This window comes from Eschrichtius robustus, chromosome 5 (assembly GCF_028021215.1).
Source record: "Eschrichtius robustus isolate mEscRob2 chromosome 5, mEscRob2.pri, whole genome shotgun sequence".
In the NCBI taxonomy this organism is placed as follows: Eukaryota; Metazoa; Chordata; class Mammalia; order Artiodactyla; family Eschrichtiidae; genus Eschrichtius; species Eschrichtius robustus.
Window position 1 is genome coordinate 72542377 of NC_090828.1, and position 21652 is coordinate 72564028.

General features: G+C 32.8%; 1 protein-coding gene across 16 annotated transcripts in view; it reads left to right on the forward strand.

Annotated features, from left to right (window-relative positions):
- Window positions 1-21652, forward strand: part of BAZ2B (bromodomain adjacent to zinc finger domain 2B) — a 383609-nt gene that overhangs the window by 195437 nt on the left and 166520 nt on the right. Inside the window, exon 1 of one of the 16 annotated variants that reach the window (XM_068545031.1) lies at window positions 20174-20233. The exons of the other annotated variants lie outside the window; for them this stretch is intronic. The gene's annotated coding sequence lies outside the window, so the exon portion shown is untranslated. Of the gene's footprint in view, window positions 1-20173; window positions 20234-21652 lie in introns of those variants that run through there. 16 annotated transcript variants of the gene reach the window in all.

Below are 21652 nucleotides of genomic sequence, written 5' to 3' on the forward strand. Positions count from 1 at the left end.
TTTTGTTTTGTTTGTTTTTTTGAAGGGGGTGTGTCATTGTAGAAAGAGAATTGATTTGTTTCTGAGCTGGTGATAGCATCTTCTGAGGTCCTCAACTGGGAGCTTAGATCTTTCAGTGGTGAAAGCAGGCGTTCTTTTCTTCTTCCTGATCTTAGGAGGAAAGCTTTTGGTCTTTCACCATTTACTATGATGTTAGCTGTGGGTTTTCCAGAATGCCCTTCTTATGTTGAGAATGTTCCCCTATATTATTAGTTTTCTGAGTGTTTTTTTAATCATGAAAAATTGGTGGATTTTGTCAAACATTTTATCTGTGTTGGTTGAGATACTCATATGATTTTTTTCCCCCTTCGTTCTGGTGTGGTATGTTACACTGATGGATTTTCTTGTATTGAACTATCTATTTATTCTTAAAACTTATTTGCCTTCTCAATTAAGCCTTTTCTTACACTCCCAAATTGAATAAAATATCACTGTGCTCCTCTCTAGGATGGAGAACCGTGATTATCTTTTATTATTTCCTTTAGCTGCTGTTTATAATTTATTTGCTTACATCATTTTTAATATTTTTTAAATCTCTTAAACCTTTTTTATAATTATAATCTTATGAATCTCTTTAGGAAATATAATCTCTAATCAGTTTTTGTATAACATATAATAAGTTGATTTTCAGTAAAAATGCTATATGTTCAATCAGTACATCAATAAATATAATATCATTTGAATTTAATATTTGATAATTTTTTAATATATAAAGACAATTTTTTCCTACTTTGCAAGGGTAGAAAATGCACTATTTTATTTTATTAATAAATTTATTTATTTATTTATTTATGGCTGCGTTGGGTCTTCGTTGCTGTGCACGGGCTTTCTCTAGTTGTGACAAGTAGGCGCTACTCTTCGTTGCAGTGCGTGGGCGCTACTCTTCGTTGCAGTGCGTGGGCTTCTCATTGCGATGGCTTCTCTTGTTGCGGAGCACGGGCTCTAAGCGTGCGGGCTTCAGTAGTTGTGACATGTGGGCTCAATAGTTCTGGTTCATGGTCTCTAGAGCACAGGCTCAGTAGCTGGGGTGCACGGGCTTAGTTTCTCCGCGGCATGTGGGGTCTTCCCGGACCAGTGATCAAACCCGTGCAAGGGACACAATTTTAATTTATTTTTAATTATATAAGACATACCTTATCAACTTTTAAGCCAGGCACCTCTAAATAAGCACCTGAGGGTCTTTTCTTTTTTTTACTGTGATAAAAATACATAACATGGAATTTACCATCTTAACCATTTCTGATTTTACAGTTCAATAGTGTTAAGTATATTCACACTGTTTTGCAACCAATCTCCAGAACTTTTTCATTTTGCAGAACTGAAACTCTATACACATTAAACAATCCCCATATTCCCTCCCTCTAGCCCTTGGCAACCACCATTCTACCTGCTGTTTCTATGAATTTGATTACTCTTAAGTACCTCATATTAGTGGGTTTATAAAATATTTTTTGTTTTGTAACTGGCTTATTTCACTTAGTATTTATAATGTCTCAAGGTTCAACCATATTGTAGCATGTGTCAGACTTTCCTTCCTTTTTAAATATATATATTGCATTATATATATATGCCACATTTTCTTTATCCATTCATCCTCCAGTGGACACTTAAGTTGCTTCCAACTCTTCACTATTGTGATATCAACATTTTAAAATGACATTTTTATTTGGTTTATTAAGCATAGGTTTAAATGTCACAGTGTCACAACAGTTTAAAAGTTCAAAATTGCTTTCGTTTGCTAATGTTTGAAGTTCTTACAGTATCAACAAATACACTGGTTTAGTTTTTTTGTTTTTGTTTTTTAATTTAGTCTGCACTGGATCTTAGTTGTGGCTCGTGGGATCTTCCTTGTGGCATGCGGAGTTCTTAGTTGCAGCATGCATGCGGGATCTAGTTCCCCCACCAGGGATCAAACCCGGGCCCCCTGCACCAGGAGCACAAAGTCTTACCCACTGGACCAACAGGGAAGTCCCACACTGGTTTAGTTTTATAATTTTTGTCCTAATTCAGAAAAAAAGATAATTGCATCCAGTGTGGCTTTTCATTTTAAAGAGAATTATCATTATAGTTTTTCCTCTTTACATTGGTTTTTGAAATAATAAAGACATTTCGAGGTGCTGTATAAGAATTTTTTTTCAATTTATTTTTTATTTTATTTATTTTTGGCTGTGTTGGGTCTCTGTTGCTGTGCGCGGGCTTTCTCTAGTTGCAGCGAGTCGGGGCTACTCTTTGTTGCGGTGCGTGGACTTCTCATTGTGGTGACTTCTCTTGTTGTGGAGCACAGGCTCTAGGAGCGTGGGCTTCAGTAGTTGTGGCATGCAGTCTCAGTAGTTGTGGCACACAGGCTTAGTTGCTCCGTGGCATGTGGGGTCTTCCCGGACCAGGGCTTGAACCTGTCTCCCCTGCATTGGCAGGAGGGTTCTTAACCCCTGTGCCACCAGGGAAGCCCTGTATAAGAATTTTGATGAGATGAATGCAGTTGGAATTTGGTGAAGATCTTGGGATGATTTTGCTGAATTGTCATTTTATGTCCTTATTGGCTTTCATTTCTTTGTTAATGCACCTCATGCTTCTATTTTTTAACAAATTAAAAAATGTAAAAAAGCATCAAAACCTTCATGGCAACTATGCCAGTGTTCATAGGGATGAGTATCATGAGCATCCTTAACAGTTGTCCCTCATTACCATACGTGGTATACATTTAGGGTTCTCAGTCTATTCTTTTTTGCGTATTGAGAAAGTTATATTTTCTTTGTTATTAAAAATAGACTTTTAAGCTCACTATTACCTCATTTGAAAATATAAACACTATGAAACTATGCATGAAACTCCTTGAGAAGTTTTTAACTAACAGTATTCAGTTGTAAGCTCTTTGTGGACAAAACTGTCTTATTCACATATGTCTGTTCACAGTGTTGGAGCTTAAGCCCTCAAACTTGTTTCCAGTAAGTATTTGTTGGATTGACTAGGTTTCTAAATGTGTATGTATAGTTATTTACGCATGTATTCAGCCAATCTTTATATAATTTTACCCATACTGTGATCCAGTTACCTTCTATTAATTTTTCTTGTCTAAGGCACCATTTAAAGAGGGATTAATATATGAGGACTTGGGGACCAAACCAATTATCAAATCACTGTAATAGCAATAACTCATTTAGACTGTTGCCACACAGATATCCTCAGCATTGTTTAAGGAAGCTACTGGACAACTGCAGTAACTCCAGACCACTTTTTACTGTGGATTTCACTTGGAGAGGTGGGAAAAGAGTTGATTTTATTTAGTTAAATGTTAATAATGAAAAGAGGATATTCGTATCTTTGAAGAGAGCTGAGTTCATTATTATCTGAAGTTGTACTTTTATAAGTAACACTATTTCTAATCTATTTTCTTTGTCTATTTTAAGTATTGTATTGTGATCATTTTTGCATACTGAATATTGGGCTTACTAGGGCAACTAGAGAAGGTTTAGTCTTCAAATAAAATAAACATATATTTTAATAAGAAAGATGTCATCTTGTAGATCGAAGTCTATGAGTGCATAGAAATATTTTTCCCAAAGAATAAAAATTTACCACACTGCAACATGTGTAGCACCTGCCAATGTAATTATATCTTTAGTTGAGTATAATGTTAATATTAAGTACTGAGAAATCAATAGTAATAAGCTCTGATACGCTGTTTTACTTATTTATTGTAAGCATACTTAATGGAAGAAATAAGGCATTACTAGAAGTTGACTTCCCTCTTTTGTATGTTTGTTAAATTTAAGTACTTTCCTGAAAAATATTAAAGCTATAACTTAATATAAAAATTATTTTTAGAATACAAATTATTTCAGAATATGATTTAATTGTAATTTAACGTTTAGAAAAAAAATTGTTTTATTTTGTTTCACACATACCTCTAGAAGCACACTTTATAAATCCTCCATATATTTTTAATCATGACATTGGAATAAGTATGAGGTTCTTTTCTTGAAATTATGAGTAATCATTGTACAAAAATAAGTATGAAATATGACTAAAATTTTGATTTGATTGTGGCCTCTCTTTTTAAGAAACTTTCTAAGAATATTTTCTCCTTTAACCAAAGTTATATCCATTACGTTTTTTAGATTGCACTTCGGGGTTCATTTCCCCTTTGAAATAATGTTAAGCTATGATTTTCTTTGTATGTGGGTTAGTCTATATCAAAAGGCAACTTTTTATTATTTTACATACATTCATTTTACCTCACCAATAAAGTTATGATAAGCTTAAACATGGAAACTATTCTGTTTTGGTTTTCCCTTAGTTTCTAGTAAAAGGTGTTTAATGAGTTAGCTAATGAGTAATGTAGGATCAAAAATGCAGGGTTAGTTCTGAAATTGCTGATTTTGCCTTTAGTTTTGTGGCACTTGTGTTTTGGTTGTACCTGTAGGTGAAAATAAACTTTTTAATAATTTTTTGGTTGAATTACTTTGTATTTCTCAACTTTTCATATGTACACAAAATGTTAAATCTTCAATCAGTCAGGATTAAGACTATTTCAAAAGATTGCCTCTACAACTTCAAGTTTATTCAGAAATTAATATGATGTGTTATGTATAAAACTGAAAAGAATCTTAAAATCATATTATGTTCAGTACTCTCATTTTAGGAAACCAAACCTTAGAGTGATTGGCTGGATGTTACACAGCCAGTTTATGGCAGAGACTTCAGCATCAGTAGCTACTTCCTAATCCAGTTCTTTTTCTGAAAATTAGATGATTTTATTTCTTTTTAATGTATTATATATTTCTTTCATATTATTTTAGAAAGATGATCATATTTCAGGTCTATTTCTGTTAATAGTATCACTCTTTCCCACATCAATATATGAATGCTGTTATCGTTTTGCATTACTCTCCTTTCTCTGGCTCTAGATAATCCAAACTTAAAAGTGGCTGTGTTCTAGCTTCAGTATTTTTTGCATTCTTTGTCTTCCTGTCATTCCTACCACCACCCTATTTAGGTCATGTTTAGATTGCTCTATGGGTTTACTTACTAGCTTTGTCTCCAGGATCATGTCTCCTCTTCTTACTGATTATGGTTAACATTGCCATATTAACATATCTGAAATCATGGTTTCTTTTTCCGTGTCTTTGTTTATAATATTCCCTTTTTTTGTGAAGATTCTTTTTCTACCTCTGCATATATATTCAAATGCTGTACATCCTTCAAGACCCAATTCAAATCTCATTTCCTTTTCAGGACTAGCCATATCTACCTAAAGGGAGTACCCTTTGAAAATTTAGGGTCAGTTAGTATCTGTAATCATCTGACGTCTAGACTCATGGTATCCTATTATCATAGCATGGTAGAGCAGGAAGAGACTTTAGGTATCACTTATTCTAGTCACCTCACTTTACAGGTGAGTAAGTGGTTTTTCTAGATAAATGACTAAGTACTTGGAGGGTTCAGAGCAAAGATGTAATTAGATTTGTCTCCTAACCTGTAATCCATAATTTCTTCTCGTGTAACACATTTCCGCTCACTGTAAAATACCTTGTCTTTTTATATAGTTTTTCATGAGTACGTTTATTATTTCCTCTACTTGAGGCCGAGAATCTTGTTGTAAACTTTTTTATACTCCCCTTAATGTTTTGCACAGAGTAGGTCTTAATTCATTATTTACTTTGTAGAGAAGCAATATTTTAAGTAAGGTTATTTCCATTTTTATAAATATTAATGATTAAGTATTATACTGCTTTTTTTTTGGCTGCACTGCGTGGCATGCGGGATCTTAGTTACCCGACCAGGGATCGAGCCCATGCCCCCTGCAGTGGAGGCACGGAGTCTTAACTGCTGGACCGCCAGGGAAGTCCCTATACTGCTTTTGTTTAAAAGGAATAGAAGAAGAATTTTTAATAGTTTTTGGCAGTTTGCATCTATTTCCACTAAAAAATAGGAAACAACAAAATATACTTGAAAAATTTTCTCTTTCATTGCTAAGTAAATGGGTTTCACGTGTTTACAATGTAAAGAACACAGATTCGAGTGCAAAACTAAATTTTATCAACATTTCTTCATTGCCTTAATGTTCTCAATTTTTAAGGAAATAAAATGTTTTATATGAAATAATTTTAGAGCCGATTATATTAAATGGAAACATGATATAGTTCTGTTGTCTTAGTTGAAAACTACCTAGTACAGTCTTTTCAGGTTTTAAAGTTTTATGAGTATATCTGATTGAAAGCAAGTAAGTAAAGCAACAAGAATTATAGCAAATATATGCACTTTAAAATTCCTTTACAATTCAGCATGAATAAAAATGGTACATTAGAGGGTAGTTTAAATACCTATCAGGTGAATAAAGCATAGGCTTCATGCTTATAGTTGGGGATATATGTATCTTCTGCATTAGATGTATTACAGAGGTGATGTCAAGGTGAAAGTAAGCTTGCAGAATGGTTGGAAATCATTGATATTCTGACTTGGAGGCTGTAAATGGCTCAGTGGCAGATGGAGTCGTTGTCAAAGAAGAAAAATGGCAGCTTTGGAGCATCATAGATGTTTTGCTAGCAGCTCAGCACAGTCTGTGACCTTCTAGTATTCAGGAGTCTTATGCTCTAATAAATTGTCCTCAGCTTTTATTCACCTAACGTAGTTAAACAGTACTTATCATATTTCAGTACAAATTGAGGTGTTTCGTTACAGAGAAATAGAAATATGTTTTATTATCTAGTTCTTAAAGAAGTAAGCTTTTAAGGGAACAGGCATTTCTTGGAATCGGAAATATTTCTCAGTTAGTTTGCAAGGGTAAAAACAATAGAGTTTATTTGAAAAAGTATATTTTTAGAATCACAGAATATTAAAGCTAGAAAATATGTTAAAAATCCTAGACAAACTTTCTCATTTTACAGATGAAGGAACTGAGTCTCGTAGACTGTGATTCAACCAAGGTCATTAAACTAGTTCATGAAAAACGTTAGGTGACTCTTACATTATGACTTGTTATACATATAAAACAGCTTTAGTTATGAAGGTAAAAGAAACTAGTCTCTTTGAATAAAACTTAGAATACTACAGAGTACACATACTTATTCATGACCACTGCATAATGAGCATACATAATTTTAGAGACTTTTATTTACTATTTAATTGCACATATTTTTATTGGAAAGAATTCAAGTTTTTCATTTTAATCATCGCTAGATTGCTGTACAGAAAAATTTTTGTTGAATGAAGAGTTTATACCTGGGTCAAATATGTATCTTGTGTTGATTTATTTGTGTATTTTTAAAGGTTCTTTCTTTTAGAGATAGCGTTTCATATTAAAATATTTGAGGGTTTTGTAGATTTTGTACTGAACTGTTTTGAATGAAATACTGTTGCATGTATCAGTGAGAAATCCAGTTTTTAGAGGAATATAGGTCCCCATGAGAGTGTACTACCATGTGGAGTATATTCAATTGGACACCTGACTTATACTGAAGAGTAGTAAGTCATGGCTAAAATTAAAAGTGGAAGCATTACACACGTAAAACCTACTAAAGCATTTGACAGTTGCTAAAGTTATAGAAAGGAATCTCTGTACATCATGGAAGAAAACTACCCTTTGTTCTAGAAGGTCAAGGTTGCTGTACAAATTGCTTCAATTTGTAGTCTTTCTTAAGCCAGTGTCTAAAGAAGTAAACTTAAAGAGAAATTTAACAACAATTATTCAAAATAATGTCCATGCATTTTCTAAAGATAGAATTATACAATTTTACAATTGTTTTTGATTAGGAGAAAAATTTGAAAGGTTAGAGCTGAAAGGTCCCAAAATCTTGAAGTAAGTTTTTTTTCTTTTGGGTTTTTGTTTTTGTTTTTAAGGATAAAACTGGTTAGACATTTTAGATAGAAAGTGGGCATAAAAAATATTAACCATAACATCATAAAGAAGAATACTATTCCTATCAGTGGATATGTTGATATGTAGCTATTCACCTATAACCTACTTTGATATGAAGTAAATACACTCAGATAGAGGTTAAATGATGGTTACTAAATTATTCAATAATTATTGGGTGCCTAGTACATGCAAATGCTGAGGATAAGGCAGTGAACAAAACAGACTGTGCACACATGGGGCTAACAGTCTATGAGCGAAAGAGATAACAGTTAATAAACTAGTATTTACTATATTAGATGGCAATCAACACTATGAAAAAAGATAAAGCAAATTAAGAGTCATGAGTGCCAGGGTTGTGAAGTTAGTATTTGTTATAGGGTGGTTGGTGAAACCCTTCCTAAGAAGATGACAGTTTAACAGAGATCTTAGGAAAGTGAAGGAGCAAGTCATGCATATATCTGGGTGACGACTCTTCCAAAGAAAACAGCCAATGCCAAGACACTGAGGAAGATTGTACTTGGCATATTCCAGTAACAATAAGGAAACCAGTGTGTCTGGAGTGGTGTGAGTAATGAAAGGGGGTAATAAATGAAGCTAGAGAGATTTCACATAGACCTACATTTAAGAATTAAGTTTTTTTAAAAAAAGAGAATATTGAAAAATATTATGCTGTAAGCTTAACTAAAGCTCATATTGTTGCTAAACTAGTGATCCCCAAAATAGTTTTGCTAGAGCCTTAGTTGTGTAGAGTGAGTATTGCTTGATAAAAAGATTCCATGGTCAAGTAAGTTTGGAAAACCTAGGGTTAATGTTAAACAAAGGTAAACAGGTTTTGTATTGTTTAACAACTGTTTAGGTACATCTTTTAATGTGCTAACGTTTTGACTCTTTGACTCTTCCTTCAAAGAACCTCTTAAGAGGGGCTAGTGTTTTTCAATGCTTTGGTAAATGCTGTATTATATAATCCTACAGATTAACTATTGGTTACTAAAAGGATTTTCCACAATTGCTGTTTCATAACCTCTATGCTCCTTAAGCCAACATTTCTCTCTGCCTGCTTTTTCAGTAAAGACAACATTTCTTCATTGTTTTCCTAAATAATTCTCAAATCCATCCTTTTTTCTCTATTCGTGATGCCTAAATCTTTATGTAGGTTTACATCATGCCTCACCTGGGCTATCACAGTAGCCTCCTAACTGGTGGCTCTGCCTCTAGTCTTGCTGTGTCCAGATTCAGCGTCCTCTTCAGTGACCATTTAAATGGCATCAGAAATCTAACTTGATTATTCACCTACTTAAAATCCTTTACTAGCTTCCCATCACTACAGAGTAAAATTTAATCTCATTTACAGGGCATATGATATCTTCTACAATCTGTCTCCTATCTACATCTAAAACTTTGCCTAAATTTCCCATACTTAGTATTCCCCAACTTTGAAACCATTTGTACTTCCTTAAAGCAGGCAGTGGGTGTATAGTCTTTTTGCCTTTGTTCAGTGCTATTATTTCTTCCTGACATAGCCTTCCCTCTGTGAGTAGCCTAATTTCTCCATTCTTAAAGATTTAGAGCAGACATACTCTTCTTGAAGAATACTCTCAAGTTCTTCCTGGCTAAGTCAGGTACACTGATGTACAATTCTGTCAAAGCACTTAAAACAATGAAGTAAAACTATGTGTTTTCTCCATTCTCTATATCCTGTACCTTGTATCTGTATCTTAAGTGCTTCATACTTTAAGTAGATACCCAATAAATGTGGCAAATAACTCTACCAGGTAGTTGAAGACTTTCTTATAAACAGATCTATCAATTTCCCTCTTTTCCAGTTCAAGATCTGTTTGGATTATAGACTTAAACGTAAAACATAAAACTGCAAAACTTTTAGAGGAAAACATAAGGGAAAATCTATAAGTCCTAACTTGGTGAAGAGTTCTTATATTGATACCCGACACAAAAAAACACAACCCTTGAAAGTAAAAAAAATCAGTAAATTGGACTTTACAAAAATTAAAACTGTTTGCTTTGTAAAATACCCTGTTATGATGGTGAAGAAACAAGCTATATACTAGGAGAAAATATTGAAAACCACATATCTGACAAAGGACTCATATCTAGGATATATAAAAACTCTCAAAACTCAACAGTAAAAATGCCAACAGTCTAATTAGAAAACTTGGTAAAAGACATGAAGTAACATTTCACTGAAGAGGATATCCAGATGTCAAACAAGCACATGAAAAGATGTTCAAAATCATTAGCCATCAGAGGAATACAAAAATGAACTATCACTAGTCACCTATCAGAACAGCTAAAACAAAACTTAGTGACAGTATCTACCGCTGGCAGAATGTGGAGAAATTGAAGTCTTATACATTGCCATTGGGAATGTAAAATGGTACAACCACTCTGGAGAAGAGTTTGGTAGTTTCTTAAAAAAACAAAAAAACAAAAAAACCAACTAAACATATGCGAAATACATGACCCAGCAAATGCACTCCTGGGCATTTATCCCAGCAAAATGACTGTACATGGTTGTTTATAGCAGCTTTATTTGTAATCGCCAAAACTGGAAACTATCAAAATGTCTTACAATAAGTGAATGGCTAAACACGGTATGGTGTGTCCATATCATGCAATACTACTCAGCAATACAAAGGTAGCAACTATTGATACACAGATCTCAAGGACATTAGGCTCAGTGAGAAAAGTAAATCTCAAAAGGTCACTCAATAATTCCATTTATGTAAAGACAAAATTATAGAGAGTGAGAACAAATTTGTGGTACCAGGGGTTAGGGATGGTGGAGGAGAGCGGGGGTTTGGGTGTGACTGTAAAGGAGTAGCATGAGAAAGATCTTTGTGGTGATGGAATAGATCTGTATCTTGTTTGCAGTGCTGTTTACATGAATCTACATCTGTGATAAGATGACATAGATCTATATGTATACATTGTAGTTAGTTTCCTCGTTTTGATATTGCACTATAGTTATATAAGGTGTAACCACTAGTGGGACCTGAGTGATGAGTACATGCGATCTCACTATACTAATTTTGCAACTTTCTGTAAATATATAGTTATTTCAAATTAAAAAGTTACAAAATTGTCTCTTTTTCTTCTACCTTCCCACCCATCTCTGAGAAAAAAAAATTGTTTTACCTTGCACCTCCATGTTTATTGCAGCATTACTTACAATAGCCAAGACGTAGAAAAAACCTAAGTGTCCACTGATGGATGAATGGATAAAGAAAATGTGTATAAATATATATTTTTACAATGGAATATTACTCAGCCATAAAAAGAAGGAAATCCTGACATTTGCAGCAACATGGATGGATCCTGAGGGCATTATGCTACATGAAGTAAGACAGAGAAAGACAAATACTGTATGATCTCACTTATATGTGGAATCTAAAAACAAAAACAAAAAAAAATACCCAAACTCATAGTTAACAGAGAACAGAATGGTGGTTGCCAGAGGTGGGGGGGTGAGTGAAATCGGTGAGGGTTTTCAAAAAGTACAAACTTCCAATTATAAAATAAATCAGTCCTGGTAAAAACAAACAAACAAAAAATGTTTTGCCTCCTTACTAAACCTAAGACTTTATTCATGCTTTTTGATTTTTATCCTTTTCTGTGTCCTCCAGAGACTTGTTTCATTGATTATTCATAGGACATATCCAGCTTCTCCTTTCTTGACTGATTTATTTCAGATTGTCCTATCTTAAATAAAATGATAAATAGAAGTAAACAAACCAATAAAACCTTTACTTCCCTTAAGTGGTTGTATTTGTATATTAAAGATATATATCCATGTTAACATGTGTAGCTCTAGTTCATTTATTTTAATTGCTATATATTTCATTATAAAAACACACCACAATCTTTTATTTATTTTCTAGTATTTCACTATACAAATAATGCTGTAGTTTACATTTTTGTATATGACTCTTTATGCATATGTATGAGTTCTTCTGGGTTACATACCCAGAAGTGGAATTTCTGTGGTATTGACTACATACAGCTTTGATTTTACTAAGTATTGCTTAATTTCTTTTTACAGTGGTTATATGAGTTTACACCATAAGTGCATAAGAGATTTCCTGGTCTACATTTTCCCCAACTTTTGGATTTTCCTTAATTTTTGCCTTCCTACTTTCTATGTAGAATCTGCTATGAAGTTCAATAGATTTTACATCTGTAATTTAATTTTTTGTTTCTTGCTCTACTTTGACCAGTCAACAAGTAAAAAAAAATTGATTCATCTTATCTTTCATATTCATATTTATCTCCGTATTTCTGACTCAACTGCCACAGTCTTAGTTCAGACCCTTTCCTCTCTTGCCTAATCTTTTGCAACAGGCTGAATATTGTAATATCCCTCTTGGAAATCTCTTTCTGCTCCAATTCATCCTATTTAAAACTGCTAGATCAATATTTCTAATGCAAGTAGTTTACCACTGTTTGCAGTGTTGAATAAATTTAACACTTAAAGTGATGTTCAGGGTTGTCTCTAATAAGGTCCTAAACTAGCTTTTCAGCCACATCTCCCACTGTTTTCTATATATGCCTTATATACTAGCTAGACTAGATTACATTCACTTATTGATTAATTCACTCAAACAGTAGATACTGAAAGCTTTTATTAGGCTATACAGATATATTAACACTTGAGTTTTGTAAGTGCTACTACTATAAAAATTAATAACTCATGCTTCTTGTTATTGGGGGACTTGCAAGCTACCTCAGGCTATTCTTTGAGCACGCCCAATACTTTCCAGCCTCTACCCTTAGCGTATTGTTTTCCCTCCACTTAGGATACCTTTTTTCCTAGTTCCTCTGCCTAGCCATCTTTGCCTTTCAAAAAAATCCTATATACTTTTCAAGGCCTACTTAAGATGTTAGCTTTGCATGAAGTCTTTTCTGATATCCTCAGTTAACTTTGTTCCTATAGTACTATATTTCTATTGCTTTCATGGCACATACTGTATTTCATGTATTTGTCTTAGCCTTCCACGGTGATAAGTACTTTGTCTATTCATCTGTATTGCCCATATAGCATTTAACATAATGTCTTATATAAGGTAGGCAAACTGTTAACTAAAATAATTTAATTGAAGATAACATATTAGTTAAATCCGAGTTCACCAATTAGACCTATCTGGGGAAAGATCAATTTGAATTAGAAAAAAAATGCTTAATTATGTAATTTTTTCTAGTGTTCTTACTTTAAAACAGTATAGAAAAACTAAATTATGGGTGGGTTTCTATTTAGTGATCTTTACAACTTGCTTTGATGAATAGTAAACTTTATTTGTGATTAGTATAACAGTTGTTCAGTGCACTTTTATACTCCTAAGTTAAAATTCCCTTAAATCAGGTTTTCAAACTGTACTCTGAGGAATCATATGAGTTGGTTCTGTTGAGATGTGTTGGCTACTGCTGGGTGCTTCCTCTGCCCCAAAGAGCAGCCCTTTATTTCTTTTTTACTATACAGGGCTTCTTCACAGGATTTTATTTAAGAAAGGATTCTTTTGCTGAAGTAGTTTAAAATAATTGCTAAGACTGTATAATACTTCAAATTTATCCATTTATTTAATATTTTCTAAGATCTTACAAAAAATACATTATTCCCACCTTCTTATTTTTTTGTATTACTACAAATTTAAAATCTGTAGGCCATGTGAATACGAAACTTCAGATAATTAAGCAAATAGTAGGTAATGGGCTTTGAACATGACAAATAGTTTATTCTCCGAATATTCTGCATTTTAATATGGATTTTTGAGGAGTTATTAGAATATCAGGAGTTACTGGAATTGATATACAAATTGTTAGGTAGGCTAAAGAATTCTCTAGATCATGGCTTCTTAAAATTTAATGTGCATAAGATTCTGATTCAGTAGGTCTGGGCTAGTGCTTGAGATTCTTTAAGTATTGCCATAGACATTTTTTTAGCTGTCTGTTTCTCTACAGTCTGATTTATATTTTGCCATTTTAATAGAAATTTCTGGGGTTTTAGGGAAATACTTTGTGTGTGGATTAATGATTGCCCTGTGATTATGTAGTTCTTTGTTTAAAATTATCCTTCACTATTTTTAAAATAGTTAGCCTTGAGAACTATTAGACTGTCAGTGGCAACTTTCAGAGAATTTAAGTTTGATAAGGAATATCTGTTTGGTTTACTTTTCTAATAGAACTGAAATATTTATTGACTTTTGTTATTTTGCAGGATATTGTTTGAGGTTAGATATTAAGTTGTTATGAAAATAAAAATAGGAAACAGTTTTGTTTGGCTAAAGTTGTTTTAGCTGGTGTAAGTACTGCTTTTAAAAAAAACTATTATAATCATGAATTAGTAGCAGTTGTATACCACAGCAGGCTAGGCTGTTAATTTTATCTGTAGTACACGTGAACTGAAAACTTAACTTGTGTAAATGGACAACGAATAGGACAGATAGTCATTTAGTTAAATAGCTTATACTCAAGATATAAATCAATTCTGAGGGACATTAATGCTTTTCTTTAAGACATATAATATCAAATATTTTCATAGTCTTTTGGGCTTTTATAGAAAATTGTAATAACTAAATCATAAATTTAAGTCATAAATCTTTAAGAAAATTCTCAAAATTGCTTATTTTTGATAAATGGAAATTAGTGATTAACTTTGTAGACCAGAACAGCAGAGCATTTTGGGGGAAAAGTTATGATTTTTATCTAAAAACATGGTTATTATATCAGCCTTACATTATTTCACCTACTAATTGTCAGTAGTAAGAACTGCTGGAAGAATTACATTATTACAAAAGTGACTTTAAAATATATTATTATTTTCTTATTTCTTAAGTAAGGACTAATATTGCTATAAAAGTTTTTATATGGAATTTATGTCAAATGTTGATAAAAGTTTTCCTCAAACCTGATTCAACAATTTTGTATAGAAATAAACCTCCTTTGTTTCTTCTGGTAGCATCCATTGATTTTTTTTTTTTTTTTCCCCCAAAGATACATTAATAGTGCTGATAGAAGCAGAACAATTGGAATTTACATTAAAAATAAATGTGATGAATAAAAAGCAGTACTCTATATAATAATGTTATAGTCTTGATTTTTCTTTACCAAAGTTCCAAAATCTAAAGGACAAAAATACTGACAAGGTCAAGAAAAAATGAAAGAAAGAACAAACGATGCAAAAAGAAAATGACACTGAGGTCTTGGTTTAATACATATGTATTCCAGGTTGATGGTTGATTTCATTAGCAAATCTCATTGTTATGCAATGTCTGTTCTTCTGCAGCAAAATGAATATTGTATTTTTACAGGCTCTGTGTATATCTATTATGTTACAATAAATGAAAAAATATATATGTGTAGCTTTCTTTGGTTTACTCTTTTCAGTTTGTCTTTTAGGAAAAGAAAGAAAATTGAATTCTTTCTTTTGTTATTAAATTTATTCAAAGCTTTTCAATTTATATTATAGATATATTTCCTACTTTTGTTCCCTGAAATAAACAATTGTAAGGTGGTTAATAATGTGACCATTTAAATTATCCTACAACTTTTTACATGAATAGACTATAATCTTGATTGATTTAAGCTGATAATTAATATGAGGTTAACCATAAGCTTTCTAACATATTTTTAAACGTTAGGATGGGTTTTCTTATTGAAAGAAGAATGTTAAGCAAGTGTACATATTATGCCAAATGTAAATACTGCTACCTTTTGCAATAGCAAAAATTGTATGTTGAGATTACTATAGTTAGATTTCAATTTTCGTAAAATAGGAAATTCAGAAATAACAAATTTCAGTGGCTCCACATTGGAAGAGTTCATTTAATCAGGTAAAAGACTGCATAACTCTTAGGGTTATGTATATGAATTCAAATGTGGATCAAACTGTACTGGACACAATTGTCATTTAATTTTAGTCATTTTGAGGTCTGACAATAATTTACAAAATCTATTTGGCTTTTGGTAGTGTTATCAAAAGTTTTCACAACTAAAATTCTTTCGACAAGCTTGAAAATAGAAAAGCCCAAGATTTGATTTAATATGGGTTGATTGTATATCATTTAGAAATTGGGGACTTCCCTGGTGGCACAGTGGTTAAGAATCCGCCTGCCAATGCAGGGGACACGGGTTCGAGCCCTGGTCCAGGAAGATCCCACTTGCCGTGGAGCAACTAAGCCCCTGTGCCACAACTACTGAGCCTGCGCTCTACAGCCCGCGAGCCACAACTACTGAGCCCGCGTGCCACAACTACTGAAGCCCGCGCCTAGAGCCCGTGCTCCGCAGCAAGAGAAGCCACCGCAATGAGAAGCCTGCGCACTGCAACGAAGAGTAGCCCCCTCTCGCCACAACTAGAGAAAAGCCCACGCACAGCGACGAAGACCCAACGCAGCCAAAAATAAATAAATTAAAATACAAAGAAAAATCGGCCTTCTGGCTCACTTGATGCAATCATAATAAATAACTTGTTTATGCTGGACAAACATGAGCTGTTATGTACAGCAGTTTATTAATGCACCATCTTAAGTTAATTTGTACTTATAATGTTTACATTTTATTGTTCACAATGGGTAATACAAAATAAGAAATTTCAAGATCTAGTAAGGGAAATCCCTAAAATAATTAGAGAGTAATATAGAGCTAAATCATGTGGAGAAAGAAGGTTTTCTGGGCTCAAATAGTTAGGCTCTGAGTGAGGGGCCTCCTGAAGTGATGAGATCTAAGCTGATAGTGTGGTAAGGAAGAAATGGGAAACAACATAAACAAACTGGTAGGTAAGAGAACATAACCTTGGCATCTTTGGGAGACAGCGAAGAGACCAACACAACTGTAGTGGAATATATTTGCTACTACTTATTTATTTACCCCACATGAAAATTAGATTGTAGCGTTGTTAAATTTTAGTAGTATTCAGTCCAGATGTATGGTGTATTGAGGTGCTACTATTGTGGACCTTGTTTTATCTTGTATAATAAAATGGGAAATAGGAAATTGCTTTTATATTAATTTTACTGTCTTTCTCCCCCACCAATAATATGAAAAGTAAATGCTGCAAAAATATGCCAAGATTCATGCTCTAAAATAAATTGAAATTGGTGCAGACTGTCTGAGAAGGTAGGAATCTAGAAACTCTAAGTCAGATTTCTCTACCATAGTTACAAATACCAAACTGAGGAGGAATGTGAATCATCAGAGATTGGGCTCCCAGGCTGTTGAATTGAGCAGGATCATGGAAGGTCAACAAAGAGGAAGAGAAGAACTGTTTTAAGTTAAAAAGAGAGATCCCTTTTAAGTGTCTGGACCTATCCTACCAATGTCTTCTCCTTGATCTGGAACCACAGTTATCACTTGCATGTCCATTTTATTTACTCATCCAGCAGAAGAATCTGCATTTCGAAAATGAAATATGAACTTGGAATATGAAAATGGACTGTGAATTTAACAAAAGATGCTGGGGATTGTTAGTGTTTGTTTAAAGATCCCAATTAGATACATAGCTTCCTAGCAAGTTGGCTCATTTTCTGGGTAACGTTTCATCATGTTATGATCCCAACTTGCCCCGAAGAAAGGTTGAAAGGAATTTCATATGAAATTGGTTATTTAATCTCTGTAAAGATGCTGTTGAGAAAATTATTTTTTTGTCCAGGGTTGCATTATTGAAAAGTATGAAGATATTTCTCTCAGTTCTAAGTACTAGGGAAAGCTTTGGTGCTTATTTGTAAAATGCAGTTTATACAGAATGAGAATTTTATAATTTGGTCTTGTTTCCCACTTTACTTTGATTGCTAGGAAGCTCAGAGCTGAACCACTCACATCTTAGAGTTGTGCAAGGCCTTATGACAGGCGTTTCTATGTTCCAGCTTTACTTTGTGTTTCATCTTTCTTGCTTCCCTTTATTTTCCCTTTATTCATATTAATTTACATTTTGAAAGCATTCTGTTTTACTAATCATATGTCCATAAGTCACCTTAAGTTATTTTGAAATAAGATGGGATATAAATACTATGCAAAGCTTCTTTATTGCCAGCAGAATGTAAGCAAATAAATGTAGGAGACTTTCTTCCTTCTCCTGTCCCCTTTCCTGTCTTTCATTTTCATTTTGCGTGAATTTTTTAAGTCATGGAGGACTAATCTCCTCTGTGGTTTCTTAGACCTGCCGGGGGCAAGGGAATCCTTTCTGGAGGTTTCTCCCTGTACAGAACTGCCAGGTATAGTTCGTTGTGCTAAGTGTGCTTTACGCAAGAGTGCCTGACTGAGAGAACAAGCAGAGCTGAAATATCTCTAGAGGAGGAAAAGGTTTCCTTTTCTCACAGGTTAGCTCAGAGGGGGTCTTTTTCTAACTCAGAGGGTATCATATTTACCTTGGTTTTCATCCTTGCCCTTTCAACCGAATTGTAAACTCTTACCCTGAAATTTGCTGACATTTGATAAAAGCTACCTTGAATGAAACAAAATTTCAAATTTATTTTCTTTACTTCTGTATTTTAATTTCATTATCCTTTAAATTTGATCCATATGGGAAACTAAATAGCCATGGGTCTTTGAAATAATTGAAATAATAGTTTCCTAATTTAAAATTTTGTTTTGTTTCCATATATGAATTACATATTCAAAGCTACCTATTTGGTAGGAATTATATCTTAAATTATCTATAAAGGAAATAAGGGCTGTGTCTTGCATTCCAGGTAACTATAGGATATCTGAATTATTTAATTGGACCAAGAAATTCAGCTGAAACTTGTAGTAATAGTTTTCTGAAAATTTGCTATTTCATGCGTCATCATAGTAAAGATGGTGATTAGCAACTTGCATTAATGTTGTTCAGTATTAAATATGTACTCCTTTCAAATGATACATATTAAATGTTTGTAACATAACCTGTTCTGATATTTTGTATTCTTGGCACAGTCTTGTCTACTTAGGTGTTCTTTTTGTTGTCAGTGATTTTAGTGTCACTTTGTTTTGTTTTCTATTGCAATACATTAGAGTTTTATTTTGCAGAGTAAATATACACCTGATTTAAGTTATATAATTTAATGCCTTGATTATATTGCTGTAAAAGGGTCATTAAGAGCTCTTTGCATTAAAATTAAAGCATGCTGTGTTCATAATAGTTAGGACACAGATGCTGGGCCTTAGAATGTATGGAATTTTAAAGATAAATGAAATTTTGTAGATTAAAAAAATCTCCTAAATATTTTTAAATTAGTGAATTAGTTTATCATTTTGACAGTGTGTGTTTGTTTTATACCCTTAGTTAGTTTAAATCAATCTTCATTCAACTATACTAGAAATTTCAGAGTGAAAAAACAGCAATTTGGGGGAAAAACTAAGGACAAAGAAACTTAATTTTCAAGCTAACAATATGTATTTTTAAATGCTCACAGTTAAATATTTTAGGTTTTGTTTTCTTTTTGAAATATGAATTTTAAATGATGCGGAGAGTAGCTTCAAGTTATGTAAACTTTTTGATTCATATAATCGAGATTTTTTCCCAAAGACTGCCACATGAATTATAGTTTTATTTTGCAAGAGCTTGTCTTTATTTATAACTCAGAAACTTCTTGTATCTACTTTCTTGAAGGAGTTGAAATTCAAAGACATTTCCCTATAGTTAGCAGGTTTTTTAAGAGTTAATCTTAGTTTCTTTTCAAACCTTGTTAGCTAGTGTTGCCTTGTTTTTAAATTTACCTGCCGAGAAGTAATTTTTAAAACCTACTTAAACAGATTCGTTTCTCAAGCATTCCTTATTATAAACTGTGTGCCTTCACATGTCAGGAATAAACCCTCCTTAAAAAAGGAAGAAAGATAGAACTCTTTATTGTCTGTTTTGACGTTAATAAAATTAAGAAAAGAAAGATTGAGACTTCAACCTCACCTGGCTTAGTTTTGTCACGTGAGCGTTCACGGTTACTGGTGATCTAAGTGCTCCACCTGCCTTTCAGTTTGTTTACCAGGAAATCAAGATGTGTAAACTGCAGGAAGTACTATTTGACCCTCTCCGACAGTATCTCATTACAATAATTGCTAATCTCTGAATAAGACAGCCATGTTTTGTGAGTAACTGAGAGAGAGAGGTTGTGTTAGGTAGATTTTAGGTGTTTCAACAAATAAAGCATTGTAAATGCTTACTTGGATTATGTTTTCATGATAGCTTTTGATAAAAGACATATGGTGACCTTTGGGGTCAGCAAAGCTAGGACACAATAGTAGGTATTCTTTCATGCCTTTTAACTGAAAAATATCACGGCTTGTTGTTTTGGAGTGCTGTCACTGCTCTGAATCGAAAGGATAATGGCTACTTCCTGATTAAACCCACTCTCCACAGTAAGCTGTTAATGTTATACTGTATGTTTTTTTCTCCTGTAAATGCAATAGTATTTTGTGTTTTCTTTACTTTTTATCATTGTCTTTTCTTAGGTATATCTGTTGTAAATAATTCCTGAAGTTGAAGTTTACAATTAGAGTAGAAACTACTGTTTTAAGTTTGGAGGATTTTTTTTTTTTAATGAAAAAGTATTTTTGTTTGGTATTAAATCCAACCTTCTCATATACTTACTGTAGATTTTGGTTAAAGAAATTAGCTTTTAAAAAAGACATTGAAATGATAAATTATATTAAGCTGTCACTTTCTTGGCACTCTAAGCAAAATTTTAAAAATAACTTATGTAGTAAATCAGATTAATTTTTTCAGGGAATATTTGAGTAAACTAATTTTATTTTTATTTAATACATTTCATAAATCTAAACATATTGTCAGGATTATTGATAATTGTTTTAATTATTAAATTAAATTATTATTCTTAAATTAATTATGAGATCCCTGTGATGTAAAAACAATAAAGTACTCAGAATATAAGAAGGGGAATAATGAGCTTCTTAGTTTTAATCGTAAAGCTGGCAGTCACTCCATCTGTGGTCTTGGGACAATCGTTTAAACTGCTTACGTTGGTTTTCTTGTCTACTGTTCATATGTGTGCTAAGTAAAATGAATGTTTTTTTTCTTTATGGTAGTACAAAGTATAAAGAAAATGATTATTCATAAGTATTTTATAAAATGGACAACTGACCCTGAACATAGAATAGGAAAACATTTAAGAGTCACAGTAGACAAGGAAATAATAGAAAAATTATTTCTATTGTAAAATAGTGGAAAGTAAAGTTTAAAATAAACACCATATAACTGCCCTTTTAATTTCAACAAAATTGTTAGTTTTGCTAAATCCCTAATATAACATTACCAGAGGATTCTACATATTGTTGGGTACATGACTAAAATGAGAAGTGGTAAACTTGGAGGTGATTTAGTAAAGAGTCACAAATATACTTAAATTATTTAACTTTTTCTCAAGTGTCTTATTCCTGGAAATGAGATTATTTAGAGTAGAGGGAAGAAGATGTGTATATATTATAGGCCTATAAGTATAGTTCACCTAAAAAGTAAGATGTTTACTTTTTAAACTCTAGTACTAGGCATCCTGGTTATATTTAAAAATACTATGAAATTATTAAACACTGAAGGCAGCTACTGAAGATAGTCATAGAACCTAACATTAAGAAATAGTTTTTAAATATTCTGGGATAATGTAAATACTTTTGCTGAGAGAGTTAAGGTAACTTCTTTTGCAAAATGCTTATCAAAGATATTTTAGGTAACTCGGTAATTTATGTTATTGGTCATTCTAAGCAGATTCCAAAGATTATATTTAATGAATATTCCAACTTAGTCAAGTTATTGAAGTAGGA